The sequence below is a fragment of the Bombus huntii genome, chromosome 15, assembly GCF_024542735.1.
Source record: "Bombus huntii isolate Logan2020A chromosome 15, iyBomHunt1.1, whole genome shotgun sequence".
In the NCBI taxonomy this organism is placed as follows: Eukaryota; Metazoa; Arthropoda; class Insecta; order Hymenoptera; family Apidae; genus Bombus; species Bombus huntii.
The window spans coordinates 7,542,770-7,560,455 of record NC_066252.1 but is presented as its reverse complement, the minus strand read 5'-3'; the positions used below and the strand labels follow the sequence as shown (position 1 = coordinate 7,560,455).

The following is a 17,686-nucleotide window of genomic DNA, read 5'->3' as shown; positions in this document are numbered from 1 at the left end:
ACAGTGCCATAGAAAAACTGCAATTTTAACTTGCAGTTTCATTTAGTTGTATTTGTCGTAAAATTCTGTCACAACAAAGAAGCGTATACCGGAGATTCCAAGCGTAACAGGAAAGTATCTACAAAACAAACAATACGTACTCGTGCAACTTACGCATTCTTACAACAATAATTACCTTGAAGAACAACCTGTAAAGTGGGTTACGGGTAAAAAGAATAACTTGCGTCGAAGCTCGCTCCTTACACTATGTTTGTTACGTTACTCAGCTTGTTTTATAACTAGATTCCCGTGTGCAGTTGACGTAAAATAGTAATATCAAAAAAAAGAAGATGGAAAGTTTCTAACATTTCCACTATATAGTCTTTCTAACTTCCCACGCAGCTAAATCAATTAAAAGTTATGTTACCGTACGATTCTACGTTTTCTTTTCTTAATTCAAAGCAACGTCGTAAGAGTAAAATAAAAGATGTTGCGATAAAAATCTTCGTAAGAAACGTCCACACCTTCTCTACGGATTCGCCTAAAAATCGAAGAAGCAAAGAAGAATTCTAAGGATAAAACCAGACCAAAATTTCCAAACTTCCTTTACAAACTAACCCAAATATCGCGTTACAGAAACAGCAGAATCTCCCTCGAGGTGAAGTAGAATCGTAACGAACGGAATCAAAAATATTACGATAAAAATTTTTGTGAGAATAAAAATCAAACCAAAAACAAAAAAAAGAAAAGAAACAAAAAATGGAAAAAATTCGGAAACTCTCTTCATAGCGTAACCTAAAGATCACATTATAAACACACCATCGACAGAAACGAAAATCGTAAGGATAAAACGAAATCTCAAAAATGATCGAAGTGCCCAGAATTGTCTCCTCAGGGTTCTTTTTTTTTTTTATTTAGTATTTCACACTCACAATTTGTCCAATTTGGACATTTGGAAACACCAAGATCTTCATCGAGAAAAAAGCAAACGGTGAGAATAAAATGGAACAGTAAAAGTGACCAAATATTCACAAACTTTCTTCACAGACTGATCTAAAAATCATCCTTATAAAAACACTATAATCTTCATCGAGACAAAAGAAAATCCTCGAAATAAATCCTCTCTCTCTCTCTCTCTCTCTCCATCTTCCTCTCACCTTCTTCACCTCGACCAACGTAATCACGGGGATCACGAGGCGAAGCTGGATGGTTTAAAAAGGCTCCGAAAATTCGGATCGTTGTCCAAGGGGTTCCGAGGTTCTGTCGGCGTAATCCGATCCAAGACATCTATGTCGATAGGGCAATAATTAGGCTGCTTAAAGAGCTAGAAAGGGTGGAAGTAGGCGATCGTAGCGTAGCAGGAGAAAGAGAAGAAGAAGGAGAAGAAGTGGCGGATGAAGAAGGGGACGAAATGTGAGAGAAATGGACGTGAGAGAAGGACAAAGGAGGCAGGGGGAGTGAGCAGAAGAGAAGGGAGGACGCACAGCAACGTCGGCTCTTTCTGTCGCCTCGAAGAAGGGTCCAGAGGCGGACTGGTCGGTAGTCGTGTCGGTTCCCGTGGCCTTTCATCCCTTTCGACGTGCGCGCCGCCGTGAATAGGCGAAACTAGAGGTACCGAGAGGGCACCGGTCCTCCGCGGCTTCCACACACGTTTCCCAGTGAAAGGGTAGAAAGAGAGGGAGTCGACTTGTCCCGCCAGCCTGTCACGTCCCTTGTGAACCGTGTCCGCGCTCGCGCTAGCGATGGCCTCGAGCATGTAATCGCTTCTTCCTGCGCCACGTATGTAGGTCCCTGATCGAGGATTAGCTTGGCATTTCGGTTTCTATGAGTTTCGGTAGTACAGAAGGAATCAGGTAAATTTCACAGATTTCTATTTAACGTGAACACGTTTCATTTTCACGTATTTTCTGCTACTCAATATAGGTGCTTAATGTTAATGTAGGATACTTTCGTCCTAATTGTCCAAATATTTAAGGATCCACAGAAATCCGAAAAACGAACCCTCGGAATCCATTCCGATCGTTTATCTTTATATCCAACCCTTTCTTCCTCCGATAACGACTGTCGTCCTTTTATCGGCCTCTATCACCTTTGTCGCGGAGGAAAATCCTCGAACAAAAGTTTGGAAAACACACAAACACCGTATAAACGCTGCTCTTCAGCCAGAACAAGGTTCGCGGTAAAGCCCATAATCATAAACTTAATAACAGCATAATCCTATACAGCGGCTACAAACGGTATTGCCATGTAAATACCTAGCTATTTATTTTCTACCCAAGCGTATTTTTACCAGGTTCTTCCATTCCATCCATTCCATTTACTACATACAGTACGTACAATATAATACGTACAGTAGGTGCAGTCTATACCATACAGTCCAAGTGCTACGTATCAAATTCGTGCAGTCGTAGAAAAGATACGAAGCTCGATATGCTTGCGCCCGAAAGCTCGTAAATGCTGTGACGAATACGATACCTCGCCGATACTGTTCTCAGTCGCTGTACCGCGCCGTAAGACCGTCTCGAATCTGACTTTTGTCCAAACCAAAGTTTTAGCCATGAGGTGCGTGAAATTTCTGGAAAGCACGCGTGTCACGTAGAACGAGAGCGAGAGGATTCAATGCCCATCGCTAAATAGGGGTACAACAAGGAGGGGGGCAGAGGGCGAGTCCGGGTTCTCGGAGGGGAGGGTTGGCGAGCCGGTATAATGGCGGCTTCGGCACAGGCCCCCAAAAGAAACCCATAGATATCGCATTGCGCGGCCAGGACTGACGGGACAAAACAGCCCGACAATAGGGGGGGTTTTCGGTGCTCCGCCGCGAGATTCGTGGCCAGCTGTGGAGGGGCGAACGAAGAACCGAAACGGGCCCACGTTGGAAAGAAGAGGATGCAGCTAGGCGCGTTTTCACGTCACCGGTCGGGGGACCAGGGGGACCGAGACGCGGCAGCCTGCCCATCGGGCCCTCCTCGCGTGCCGATCCATTAATTAACCATCGTCGTTTCTTACCCTCCGCGGTGAGGTCTGACTCGCTCGTAGCCCTCTCTGCAACTTCTCTAACCGTTGGAAAATTCGAGCCCCCCCATCGGGTATGTCGGTTCACGCGCCATTGAATCATCCGCGTCGTTGACGTTGGCATTCGGCATTTAGAATATCGGATTTTTCGAGGTTCCTGGGCTTCTCGTGATTCTACTTGGATAAGACTCGAAGATTAATAGAGTGTGGTTCGACTCTGTCGTTCCGGGGTTAGGCTAACCCCGAAATGAAAATTATATTCCAATGGATACGGTCGAGATATCGAGAAATTGTTGGTTTCGGGATTTAACGTCGTTGAATCTTACCGTTTCCAACTTACCGAACCAACTTTTTTAAGGAAGATACGCACGGATATGTAAACGCGAAGCCGAGACGAGAGCAACTGAATTGCATTTCAAACATTTACCGCGAAGTTGCTAATGTTGAAGGTACTAGCTGCGAACTTGACGTACAAGTTTTAACTGCATGTGCGTGAGTTTACGTTTCGTTGAATTACGGGTATCCTTAGGCGAGGATGACGTTGGGTTTGACGAGGTTCCGCAATTTTATAATCTTGCTTCGATTAGATTTTAAGTTGATCCAGTCGAACCTTTGATTATTATCAATGCACGCAACTTCTGAGTTCGTCTAATTAAATGCTACTGCGCTCTTCGTATCTTCGTTGTGTACCTTAATCTTTATCGATGTAGCCTTATGCGCGCGGTGAACTGTCCGAAAACGTTGGAGCAAACGGACGTTCGAATGAAGATTTCTTCGATGGCTTTCGGAAATAACCTGCAGCAGACTCTTATGAAATTCTGTCTGTTCAGAGATATTCGCGAGTCTGTCGTCGGATTATTTGCATTAAAAAGTCAGTTTGATGGACTAAACAGTTGGAAGGCACGTGTCACCGCGGAAACTTGTTTCAATATGCGATAAACCATACTCCTCTGTTAACGTGAGACGTTAGCGCTCTTATAGAGACATAGACCGTGGAAGGAAAATAAAATCGCGTCGTATGTCCGCGACTTTTATCTAGAAGGCAAGAAAACTATAGTTTTAGCCAGGGAAAACTTGTCCCTTGGTCGCTTGAGCGTCGTCGACGCGTCGGAGCTTCTACGTGCAGGGTAAAAACGAAACAAGAAACAAAGGGAAAATAAATGGAGAGACAAGGGACAACGAAAGGGGCGGAAAATTATAATTTTATATCCATAGATAAAGATAGAAACGAAGAGGCGAGAATTAATAATTCAATGAAATAATGACGTGGTTCGCGTGTTTCGCGGAGAGAAACGTTGCACGATCGTCGCTTCGATCCTCGGCATCGCGATTATTACCGCTGTTTCTTCGAGTAATTAGGCGTTTTGTATCTCTCATTGGCCATCTACGCTTCACGATTTATCACTCTGCTTACAGATTAATTTCGTGCATCGCGCTTCAGTACGAAACTCTCCTTTGCTTTATCGTCCACGCAACATCCAGCTTTATCGACGTTCATTGATGTTTTTATAAGCGTTGAACGTTGAGCAGAAGCAATAAACGTGTGTATGAGTCAGATACCTTTGTATCGAGTAGTCGTTAGGATTAATCAAATATCAGATTTTCAGTACAGTTTATTATATTTCTCTTTTATGTGGTAGTTATTGTTAACGTAATCACGGTTGAAGAGTGACTGGAATCAACAACATTCCACGAGCTTAAAGATGAGGAAAGAAATTCCTTCAAATTGTCGTTTCCCTTAAAATGTCTGGTTCGTTCGTTTCTTCTCTTGAACTTTCCTTTTTTATACAGAAGTCATCAAATCTTTGGATCTGTTCGACGTAATCTCGCTCGAAGGACAAGGAAACGCGAACTCGAATCGATTACATGTTTCAGAAGTTCAAAGACGAAAGAAAAATGAAAAAAGAAGCTTCTTGAATTTTTCCTTTTCGCACAGAAGTCATCGAATGGCAGTCAACGTAGATACTTGTGGATCGAAGAGTAGAAAATTCGAATTCGAATTAATCGTGTACCACATTCCGCGAGTTTGAAGACGAAGGGAAAGTGTAAAAAATAAATCCGAAAATCTTTTTGGATTCCTTAAAATGTCTTGAATTTTTCCTCTTGATACGTAAGTCGTGTTTTACACGTAATTAGCGTAAGTTCGATCGTAGATGGACTAAGACAGTGCCGATAGGTTTGAAGCTTTTTCTTCGTAGATTTTGAGAAAAAAAAACGAAGTTGAGACGAACATCGAGCAGCGTAGTCTTTCGCGTTAGGTTAATGCTCACGATCAATTTCACTTGCCAGCCCACAGTGTTCCCTCTCCCGAAGAACGTCGCTGCTTAATCGATACGTCGCTTTTAGACTCTCTGACAGCCTAAGCGCGTCACTATTTCAAGTCGAACTACGAATAGACAACGCTTCACCTTGTTTCCAGCTGAAATACTTCCTTCTGATAATTTTGAAACAATAATCGTGTAACTCTGAGAGTATAGAAAACGTAAATTTTGATAAATCAGTAGAGCCTGTTACATATTTTTATCAAAACGTAATACGTGTCTCGAGGAATTTTTATTTTTCCTAGAATATCTGTATTAGATCGCTGAGAAATTACTCTCAGATTTCTGATAAATAAGACGCTGAGAAGCTAAATGTAGATTTCCTGAAAAATGAAATTCAAGTTGCCGCAAGATGAATCTCACATTGTTGGAAAAACAAATGTAGATTTCTAGAAAATTGAACATCGATTGACGGAAAGCTCGATTTAACTTGCTGAAAAATTAAGCACAGAATGATGCAAGATTATATGTAACTAGTATATTCGTAGAAAATCTATGTGCACATAAATTTTCAACGAGAAGAAAAATCGAATAAGTAAAACTCTTCGTCGTTAAAATTAATTCAACCGCAAAATTAATCGTCGTGAAAATTATTTTTAAATTAGTAAATTAGTCGTCGTGAAACAACCGATGAATCGAAGAGTATACGTGTAAATAGCAAGTAGAAAATTTCCCTATATCGCGTCGAGTAAAATTGAAATTTCCTGCCACAAGACATTAATAATGGCTCGCGTCCAGTACACGAGCAACGAAGAGCAGGAATCTGCTTTGACTCCGGTTTACTGCCGGGCTTTTGTAGAAAATTCAACTTGTCACGACGTTCGTTGCGCGTTTTTCGAAGAGATCGGTGCAAACGCAACAATGTAGGGCGGCGGTGAGTGACGGCAGACGGAAATACGTGGCTTTGCATGACCCGTGCTAACCCTTGTCGCGTCCACGTTTACAATCGGAAGGTGGACGTTGCATGCCTGTCGAGAAGATACTATACTAGAGAAGATACTATAGTCGCTGAAGTCCTCCGGTTTAAACCACAACTGGTAAACAGGTGACTCTGGTCGAAAGGGTGAATGAAAATCGCGTGGAAATTTTATTGCCAAGATTTCGTAGGCACGGGATTCTTTCTGCTTCGACATTCAAAAATTTCCTGGGAATAAATTACTTTGCTTGGAAAGATGAAAGAGATCGTAGGAATAAATTTTATCGTGAAAATTTTCTGGACGAAATTCTTTTGGTTTAGAAATTAAGAAATTGTTTTAGAAGGAATGTTAAAAAAAAAAGGTTTGTTTGGAAAAGCGAATAAAAATTACAAGGAAATGTCGTTGGAGTTTAAAAGTTTAAAGAGTTTAAAGTTTAGATTTGACAATTTAGAAATTTTGTTCGAAGGAAGATTCTTTTTGAGAGGAATGATTTTGCTTAGAAACGAAGGAAAGTTAGAAATAATTTTCCAATTTTCCTGATCTTTGTACTTTCTTCGGTACACGCGGATTCGTTATTGTATTGGAAGCTTCCTTGCTAAAAGTTTCAAGAAAGGTTAATTGGGCCATTGTCAAGCAGAGTGTCTGCTTCTTTTAATTGAAGGGTTCTTTGACGTGTCTTTGAGAAGCTTCTTAGTTCCTCAAGCAGTTTTCTGTTGTAAAACAGCGAAGCGACTCGAGAAAGTGGCGAGTTACAGTTTACGTAACACTTTGCAAAAATTCTCGTGCGGTTGTTTGACAAAAAATAAAAAAAAAGAATAAGCAATTAATATCGTCTCAAATCAAAGAAGATACCGATTAAATATACTTCCATACAGAATCATCTACGCCTATTCCAATATCCAATTAGACTCACAATTTTCCAACCTTACATCTATTTTTATCTCTATTAATAGTCTTCGATTTTATTCTAAAAAAAATCGTCGATAACTTTCACACAAACAAATCAAAGAAGAAATTAATAAAATCCCTACACAGAATGTTCTACGATTATTCCAATATGTATTTAATCGCGCCCACGACTTTTCCAACCTACCCCTATTTTCACCCGTATCGATGATTTTCGATTCTCAAAGAACCGACAACAACTTTCCTACGAACAAATGAAAAAGAAATTAATTAAGAACAGTTCAACACAGAATCTCCTACAATCTTTGCAATATTTAACTGTAGCTGCCACAATTCCCCAAACCTACCCCTACTTTCACCCGTATCGATGATTTTCGATTCTCAAAGAACCGACAACAACTTTCCTACGAACAAATGAAAAAGAAATCAATTAAGAACAGTTCAACACAGAATCTCCTACAGTCTTTGCAATATTTAACTGTGGCTGCCACAATTCCCCAAACCTACCCCTATTCTCAACCGTATTAACGATCTTCGTTTTCGAAAGAACATCGTGTCCACCGCTAAGAATCAACCGGAAACACGTAACGGAGTCATCGAGATGAAGCGTAACGGTGACTCAACAGTGCCGTGCACGAGCACAATGAGTCGTTTTAGCAGATTTTCGGGGTAGAATTGGATGGAGAGGCGTTTACAGAGACGTAATCCAACGGAGGGGCAGGGGTGCGTCGATCGAGTGGTTTGACAGCGGGGTAGTTTAGTCAGAGATATATATATATATATATATTTCTAATACTATTAGCCGGTGTTCCGTTACACAACGACAGATGGACGAGCAGATATATCCGCTCTGTTTGGATCGACGCTGTTCGGGGGTGCAGCTGCGTGTGTGTAAACCGTGCCGCCGCTGTTTGTGCCTCGACATCAATTGATAGTTTGGGTAAACGGGCTGCAGAGGGAGAAAGAAAGGGAAAACAGAGAGGAAAAAAGGCCGAGCCGCGGTGGTTTCTTCTTCGATTTGCTATTTCGCGTTCGATTAATTGTCTGATCTTCGCCGCGAATATTCTACTTTGCTCTTGATTTCCATCTTGTCGACATCTATCGATGAATTTTTACTTATCGCGCGCTATCGATGGTTCGACTATCTTCTTTATTGTACTTTTACGTTTCATAGTACGACGCAAGTCTTATATTGTATAAAAAAAAAAAAAAAAAAGAGGAAGAAAGAAAGGAAAATTGCATTAGTTCGCGGCAAGTTATATCGTACAATATTGGTCGTCTTATCTTTATCGTCCACCTTCTTGTATTACAATATTACGACAATATTCTTAGGTCATTTCTGTTTTTACGAATGTATAGAAATTTCATGTTATTTTATATATTTGTTATTCCTTCTTGAGAAGCAAGTACTTCATTTAAAAAATTATTCTTCACTTGTTGCTTCTTAAATTCAGCCCAAGGTTATATCTACCCATGTGAAAGTATTACAGTTGCCATTACAAGATCGCTATCGTACATTTTGCTATCATATATGAACTTTCAATAAAAAAAAAAATGCAAGCGATGCTATTGACAAAAGTATTCTGTAAGAAAATTCGTGGATGAAGATGGTAGAAAATGAACAAAGTTGTACTAATCGAAACGCAGATTATTTTAACCGGAAATCTTGTTAATTACTTTCTTATCGAATTTTCCTCCCTCTGCTATTCATCGAATATCGAAAAGAAAAATTTTACTCTGCTGCAAGATAAAAGAGACGATAATGTTTCGATCAGTAATTTCATTCCACATAGAAATTTCACGAGGGAACCGAATGCATCGGTCTTGGTCGACGATATTCGAATTCTAATGCGATATTCCGTGGCGGATGGGTGGCAGGCTGCATACGTACGAGATAATTCAATTAACCTCGGGTAGTCGGCTCCTGGAAATACAATTCGAGGTCCCTGCACGTTGTACACGGCAAGACTGTTACGAATCGGGCCGAGTAGTTGCCGGATAATTGTACATATCGCGGTCGAGGGTTCCTTCACGAGATCGTTCAACAATTAGGCGTTCCCACTTTCGCCTCGTTATCCGTCGATCAGATTCGCGTTGTTATGGCGTTGAAAACTACCCCGACGAACTATTCCTCCGCATGATTTTTCCGAATTAACTCGAGTATCCATATACGTCGAACGAACTTGATCTTTATCTTCTCTTTCGTTTAAATCTTTCCCAATTTCTTCGTATTTTTGTCTTTGAAATTTTACGAAAATCCTGTTTTATTTGAAATTCCACCAGTTTAGTTGGTTATTTTCTATCTTGCTAATTTTTTATTGAATTTTCATTCTTTTTGGAAATGTCGTTCTATTTGTCTAAAACTCTGGCGTCTTTCACTTTTGGAAAAATATTTAGAAAATAAACTATCGGATAGGTTTCACGTAAGATACACTTCTTGGTGATGTTAAATAATCAAAAATTACGGCAATCTCGTTAGATTCAAGGAAATATCACGAGGACGTGAAATTGCGTGAACACCGAAACTCAGACGAGACTTTCACGCGTTTACGAGGACTTATGAAAATTCCATTCTGCTGGAGGAAATCCATCAGTCCTCTCTCGGTAGACGTCTCAGTGTCAGAAATGACTGTAGCGCGGATTTTTATGTAATTTCGTATTTTTAGAAACGTGATTAAACAAGTGAAAGCTAAGTAATTTATTTCCTTCGTTGAACGTTATAACAAGCGTCGTACTCTGGATATTTCGTATATTTTTTCATATTGCGTGCGTTTTAGTAATTTTAAGCGTCCTATAAATGCATCGAACTTCGCAGTCTAGCAATGACGATTTTAGGATTTTTGCTTCGAAAATCGGAAGCAAACCCGACGAGTCGTCGACCTTTCATCCCCCCAAACTGTCATCCAAGAATCAGACACTCGACCGTGGAATTCTCTTTAATCGCGCGTCTCATCCGCCACGACAGTCCGCGATCGATCAAGCACGAACGCTTATCAAGAGGACCGAGGCACACGCGCGAGCGGAGAATTCGAAAATCGCGAGGCGCCGCGCAGACGGCGTATCCAGCTTTTTCTTCGGCCATTTGGTTGTTTGTTCCGGCCGTTTCGCCGGTTAGCTACTCGACTGCCCTTCCCTTTTTCGCTTTTCCATCCACCGTATTCTTCTTCTCGTAGAAAACACAGAACACGTAATAAGCATGCAACGATTTCGGAAATTATTTTCCAACTATCATTGCTGTCATAAAATTAACGTACGCACGTATCGCGTGTATTGTAAGAAACATTTTGACGTTTTTTTTTTATAATCGATACACTGTGAATTTTATTAACTTTTGCACTGAAACTGTGCCACTGTATATATTAGGTTGACAACTAAGTGATTGCGGATTTTGTCAGTACCACCTAATGACAAAATCCGCAATCACTTAGTTGCCAACTCAATATATTTATTCGTCGCTCTTATCAAACGTAAATCCATTTTGTAAACCTATGGTGTCTTTCTACGCCTTGGCGGACAAATGGAAGTTGAAAATCCATACTTGTGTATAATAACTTCTGTTAAAATAATTAACATTTAGTATAAACAACATTAACAAAAAAGAAAATAAAAGCTAATATCGTCGAGCCAAACATCTGTCGATAACAGGTCATCTCGATTGTCCTTGTCAATTACGACACTTTTTTCTAAAATTCTAGTGTTTCTCGCATTGCTTGTTCCTTCTGACTTACTCCACCATTGTGTCTGCTTCTTATTTTACAAATTTCCGTTTATCCGCCGTTCTAGCTACGATAATACGAAATATCCTTTCCAGAGATTGTAATTTTTGTGTTCGAGAAGCTAATTGGTTCGTCGTGGATGTCGCGGTTTTAGGTTTGGTCGCTGACGATCCGACAGACTGCCGAGAGAAAGGAGGCGGCCTGTGGATGGGGTTGGAACTCGGCCTCGTCGGCGTGACGCTATTCCGGGAATGTGGGAATCACCACGGCTGTGATTCAGTTCATATTACCCACGTTTCGCGGTAAGTAATACGCTTGGTGTATGATTACGGCTGTTTGTCGCCAGCGAAATCCGGCCACCGGTCTGCGGCCGTGATTAACGACCTTTTCTTTCGTTTTCTTGCGGGTTTTCGAACGGGTTAAAGAAGAAGAGGACGGCGCAGAAGATTTTCAGATTCGATTTTCGAGTTACAAATGGCTGAGCATTGGTTTAGCCCTGTTGCGTTATTTCGGTTATCTTCCACTCGATCGTATTTCTCTGTCACTAACAGATTTCTCAAGCTCGAGAGGAAACACCGAGCAATCATCGATCCTTATTTTTCTATCACTGACAAGCTTCCTCCATTGCAGAGGAAAACGAAGCAAACGCGCCAGAGATTTTGTAAATCATCGGTCTTTCCGATCGTCGAAATAAGAGAGAGATTCGAACGTAAAAGCTGGAGGCTCGCAGCAGGGTTAACGATAGAAGCATGGAAGATCAGGTTTTTTATTTTCCAAAAAATTTTAAAGCGTTTTTGAGGATATTAGCGTTCATTTTTGCTGAGATATGTATAATTTTGTGTGCTGAACTGGGTTAAATGCGTAGTAGAGATACTTGTATGTGAATATCAGTGTGCGGAGGAATGTGTGAGCGCGGTGTCTCGAAACAGATGAACGTGAACTAGTCAGTCGGTTAACAGTCGGGTACAGAGGAAAGTGCTGAGACGCGTGCAAGTGTGTATCGATGAATATATAAGAAATCGTCCATGAAATAAATATATTACTATTTTAATATTAATCCTCGACATAAATTTAGTGTTCCTATAACATTATTTCGACTTCAGAGATCCACAATTCTCAACAATTTTATATACTTGCCTATTTCGTTATATTAATTTTATTTTGATTAATTACGCATAACACGCTTAGGTATACGCATATTGCAAGTTGACAGTTTAGTGTTAAGGCATCTTTGTATTAGGTGGTCGGAAAAGTTTCTTTCGTTTTATAAGGAAGTAATGAATGCACATTTCCCGTTTTATATTATTTTATCGAATTACGTATGATCCATTTTGTTCTATCAAAAACGTTCGACAGATTAAGTTTCATGTTTGCATAAAGATGCATCGTTGTAAAAGGCGTGTCTGACACTTTCCGAACAACCTAATATTTCGAGAATTTTCTTACCTCAACTTGAGTGTTTTGGGAAGAGAAGAATGTTATAAATATCAATAAATATATTCATCTACGCTAACCATCTTCTTTTTCCCTATTCTCTGTTAATAGAAATAAAATGGAGTAACAGCGTGCAAATTGTCGACGTGGAAATAACGTAACGTGGGAATGAAGAAAATTTCCGTCCATATTCGTCGAAGAAGATTTGCCACGAAGAGATGCCAATCGATGGCAGGTTTTGCTTGTAAGACAAATTTTTTTGATGTTTAACAGCGTAGGATGGGTGGAAGTAAGGTGCCTTTGGAAAGAGACGTACAACATATGGAGATATCGTGGTGAACACACCTGTGACGAGTTATATCACGCAACGCCCATTACTGTCGCGGACGGTTCCACGTCGAAAACGAGTCTCTTATTCTGCTGACAGTCAACGCCTTCTAATCGCATCCATTACAGATATGTACAGCCGATTGATATCTCTTTGAGTTTCTTCCACATCTTTCATTTCAGTTACAAGATAATCCTATACTTTTATAGTACAGTTCAGTAGTAACGTTTTCCGATAAAACGACTGGGAATCGACGAATGGAATTAAATTAATAAATTAATACTAATTTTAATATTCTTCTTAATATTCACAAATCGAAGAAACAAATTTAACAAACCTTTGTCTTACGTTTGATGAATATTTCACATTAATAATAAGCTTTTGTCAACTTGTATTACTCGATATTGATGTTATCCGAGTAGAATGGCAAGAGATTGAAATGTAGAAATAGAAGAAGCGTTCGAAGTTTGTAAAACGATCTCAGAAACTTGCGAAATTACCATCCTACTGTGTTTAATAGTTGTTTTGTACCAACTTTTTCAATGTCGATATTCTTTCTTAAAAAATGTTGAAACGGATTGAAAAATATAATAGAAATCAACTTTATGTCGTCAACCTTCGTCATTTCACAAATATTTCCTATGAAAAAAAATCCTCGAAGCTCATAAATAATGTAACAATCTGCACTTTTCTTACAGATTTCAAAATTCTCGAGGAATCGTGTTCGACGTCTCGAGAATATTTCTCAATAAACGCTGAAACCCGTAAGAGTGAAAAAGTCATCGAAGAAAGTCCCGAAGAAATTTGAAAAACCACCGAAGACTATAAAAATCAACCTACTCCAACGATAGCTTCGCGTCAATCTCGTCAACGTTCTCTACTTCGCCAATATCCCCTTTAAAAAGTAGCCCACAAAGTCGACGAATGACTCGAGAAACTTTTCTCCTCTGCTCGTGAACACCAAAATTCTTAAACCGAAGAAAATTCCAACTGAGCTTTCGCGCCACCTCGGAAAATCTCCGAACCACCGAAAACTATAAAAATCATGCCGCTTCGTGCCCAACGATAGTTTCACGTCGATCACGTCGACCTCGCCACTTCGCCAATATCCCCTTTAAAAAGTAACTCACAAAGCTCTAGAATCATTCGAGAAACTTTCCTCTTCTACCGGCAAATCCCGAAATTTTCAAACGTACGTTTCAGATCGATAAACGCTAAAAATCCGCGAACAAAAGAGGACAAAAAAAAAAAAAAAAATAGAGTGCGAAAATCATCGGAGAAGATTCCAATTCCACTTTGCTTTACCTCGAAAAATCGCTCGAAAAACTATAAAAATCACCTCCGCTGTACGTTCGATTGTTCGTGCTAAGCTCGTCAACGTTCGCCACGAAACACCATGTACCCGCGGCAAGCATCCCTCTTTGTCTCTCGATGCAGAGTCAAAAGGGCGATCGTGGAAACTGGCCACGTTCCTGGAGCGCAAAGGCTGCCAGTTACACGGCGGGTCGACGGGGCTGGCGTTAAATTCAGCCGTCAGAGAGCTTTCAGCAGGGTTCAGCAACAGCGTCAGCAACTCTGTTCCCTCGGCTCGTCCGGCAACGCATCCACCCGCCCTCTCGCGTCATATACGTGTCTTTGTGTGTACGCGCGGCACATCCGTATGTTGTACGTGTGTGCATCGCGAGCTGCTAGCCGACCAACTCGTCACGCATATGCTGCAACGACCTTTTGCATCAAAAGCTTTGTTTATGGGCCGAGGAGATTTATAGGCCGCGCGACGATGTACGCGGCCGGTATGCGTCGTGGTTTGTTAGATCTTGGTTCTCGAAATACGACCGTGGCGGAAGGAGGTTTGAACCGCGGCGTGGAATCGCGACAGGTAGTCCACAGGGTTCAGACTTTGCGTGGAAAAAATTCCATATGAGTTTCAGACGAAGGGAAGTATGGATTTTTGACGAGTCGACGAATGACAAATCGATCGTTTGCGTGTAATACTTTTACTGGTAAAGTAGGCCGATAGGATTCAGATTTTACGAGGAAAAATTTACGATGAATTTCCACGAAAGGAGGAAAGTTTAATTAACAATTTGGAATTGATGAATGACAAATTCATGGATTTTAGTTCGACGCTCATACTGCTACGCGCATCCGCAAGATGGTCCACGAAGTTGAGATTGCGCGAGCAAGAAAAGCCAGACGAGTTTCGAAAGAGGAAAAGTTGAAATTCTCGACGTGATTTTTTTCCAATCGATAAATTTGCCATTCACTTTCGCCATCATGCACACTGTGGTCCTAGTTTCGTGTGTCCAAATTGCGTTGATAGCTTGGTTCTTGAGAAGTACACGTAGCAACGTGTATTTGACTAATTCTCGTGTGTAGTTTATTCTAAAATTTAAAGTGACACAAAATTTTATTTACGCGACAGAATTTCATATAATATCGTGTTTTCACCGGTATAATATTTCAAGGAATTGTATCAATTTCTAGTAGCAGGTAAATATTTTCACGGTGGAACTAATTAGTTTCGCTCGCTGCTTGTCTTCGTTTCTCAATACACCGCAGGTAATGCGCACCACAAATGCAAACTGCTTCCAAAGATCAGCTCAAAGCAACATCAAGCCTTATCCTATCGTATCCGTACTACTCACGAAATCAAAGTAATTTTACCCTGCCGAGTCTCGATCCTTCTCTTACGGTTTCATATACACCTTGCGACTAATTAATATCGCAAGAATCTGCCATCTTTTATTACCTTCTTTAATAACGTGGAACTCAAGAACCGCAGAATATATTTATTGGTTGCAGGAATTATTAATTTCGCGAACAGGAGCTCGCGTAGCAAACTTCGATATTTCTCCTCTTTTACGTAATCGTAAACGACGTTTTTGTCGCGTTCGCCAACGAACACGCTGTCATCGATTCCAGAATTGCGTAATGTAACTGCTCGATCAAGAATTCCCAATGTTCTTCTATTTAATCCGAAAATTTATTTATATAACGCAAAACAATGTTCGTTCTCTCTTTATTTGCAACTTGAAGAGTTTCAAAGTCGATGCTAAATACTAAATCGGTTTTCCCTTTTTCCATGATCGACACAAAATTCGCTGTGAGAAACCAACGGTTTCGTATAATTTTCTTTCGTTTTCTATCATCGCTAAGAAGTCTTACGTAACGCAAGGGTATCGGTTATTTTACGATCACGAACACCACTGTCAAGGAACTCTAATTCTACCGGCTTCGTAGCTTCACCGAGTCAACGATGCCGAGAAATAAATTAAATGGAAAATCAATTTCACACCGAGACTCGTCCGACCCGATTTATATTTTCGCAGTTAAAAATCGAGCGAGAGTAATCGTAGAAGCGTCGTAATCGTTCGAGTGATCGCGATATCGCGCGAAATTCAACGCAACGTTGCGCAACATTTGGTTGGAGGCGGACGAATCGTCAGGTGGATCGCGATAAATAAAGTCGCAAGAGCGCAAGAAGCCGAGGAGGCCAGCGAACCGAGCGACGGAGGAAACACTTTCAAAGGAAATGCACACCAACAGACAGAGATTTACGGGGATGATAGAGCGGCCCGTTTTTATCGCACCGGCGAGACCAACAAAACGTTCGATATCCGCTCGGTGACCGGTCGATGCGCGTTTCGCGAGTCGCTTGCGAGATCGTTCTGTCGTCTCACCGACTCTTCCCCGTCCCTGTCTTTTCATTTCGTCATTAATCCTTCTTCAATCGTATCCTATATTTTCGACATATTCCATCAAGTACAATTTTTTATTCGAATGATATCGTTAACGCGTTGCGGACGCGCTCGGTGGTGCAAAGTGTTTCACGGGATTGCTAGGATCAAGAGGAAAGTTATCTGAAAATCCGAAATTACGAAATTTCGTCAAAAAATCGATAGATTTGGAGAAAGCTTGTACTCACGATGGTATTTTATTTCAAAGTGCAATGTTTTATTCGAACAGCGTTATCAACGCATTAGAAATGCACCTGGCGCGATGCGAAGGTTTAAAATTCGTTTTAGAAAATTCCGAGGGTTAGAAAGCAAGTTATTTGAAGATCCTGTTCCTCGGAATTCGCCAGAAATCGATAGAATTTGAGAAAACTGTAATTGTAATTATAATTGCACTGTTTGGTAATTATATAATGTACTATTCCTTGGATCTACTTTAGAAATAAATCATTAACGATTAGACGATACTATTCCATAAATCGCATGATTACTTAGTATACGTTCTTTATCTTATAGAAACTTCTTCATAAATCAATAGTTGCGGTCGACAAAAAAAGAAGACGAAGAGGATGTTCTTACGCGAGGCTAACTTCCATGTGAAATTTACTTAATACATGTTTGTAACGATATACAAATTTCGGTACAGATATAGCAAATTATGAAATAACAGCGTGAAATATTTGTAGCGGTAGAAAGAAAATGCTATTCGAGGCATAAAGGGTTAATATGAAAAATATATGATATTTAGAATAAAATGAAAATGTAAAAATTGCTGTAATGTATTTCTATGTAATTGGTATAATTTAGTTTGATCCCTCGTCAATTACGGTATAATGTAATGATAAATTATTAGCTTTGTTTACACAATATATAAAAATACATAGATTAAATCTATTTGAAGAATCACACACATGATTATACTCGCCCTACGTAACACATGTTTCATTGTATTAGTATAAGTTTCAAGATAACAATTACTCCCGTCCAGTGTATGTAAATATACGATTAAATCTTCTCAATGATGTTTTCATTAACAAATTTGATTGAATTGATGAAATCATATTACCAGAAACGAACCAGAAATATACAGAAACGCCATATGATTTTATAAAATCGCACAACTATGTATAACGACGTATCGAATTAAACTACATACAGTTGCTGACGAAAGTATCGTAGACACTTCTAGACGTCTTGCTATGATCATATTTTCTGTATGTTACGTTGTACGAAACATTTTGAAATTCTAATAGCGCTATAATGAAACCATAATCACGAGATATACCACGATCATAAATATAAATATATCAATGAATATGGCACTAATGTTTTATAT

The 17,686-nt window shown here is 40.0% G+C and overlaps 1 long non-coding RNA gene across 1 annotated transcript in view; it reads left to right on the top strand.

The window, feature by feature from the left end:
- The window catches only part of LOC126873638 (uncharacterized), a 156,721-nt gene extending 139,352 nt beyond the window's left edge, over positions 1–17,369 (top strand). Inside the window, exons 2-3 of the long non-coding RNA XR_007692472.1 lie at positions 11,006–11,153; positions 12,397–17,369. This is a non-coding gene — a long non-coding RNA (uncharacterized LOC126873638). The remainder of the gene's footprint in view (positions 1–11,005; positions 11,154–12,396) is intronic.
- Positions 17,370–17,686: the final 317 nt, after the last annotated feature.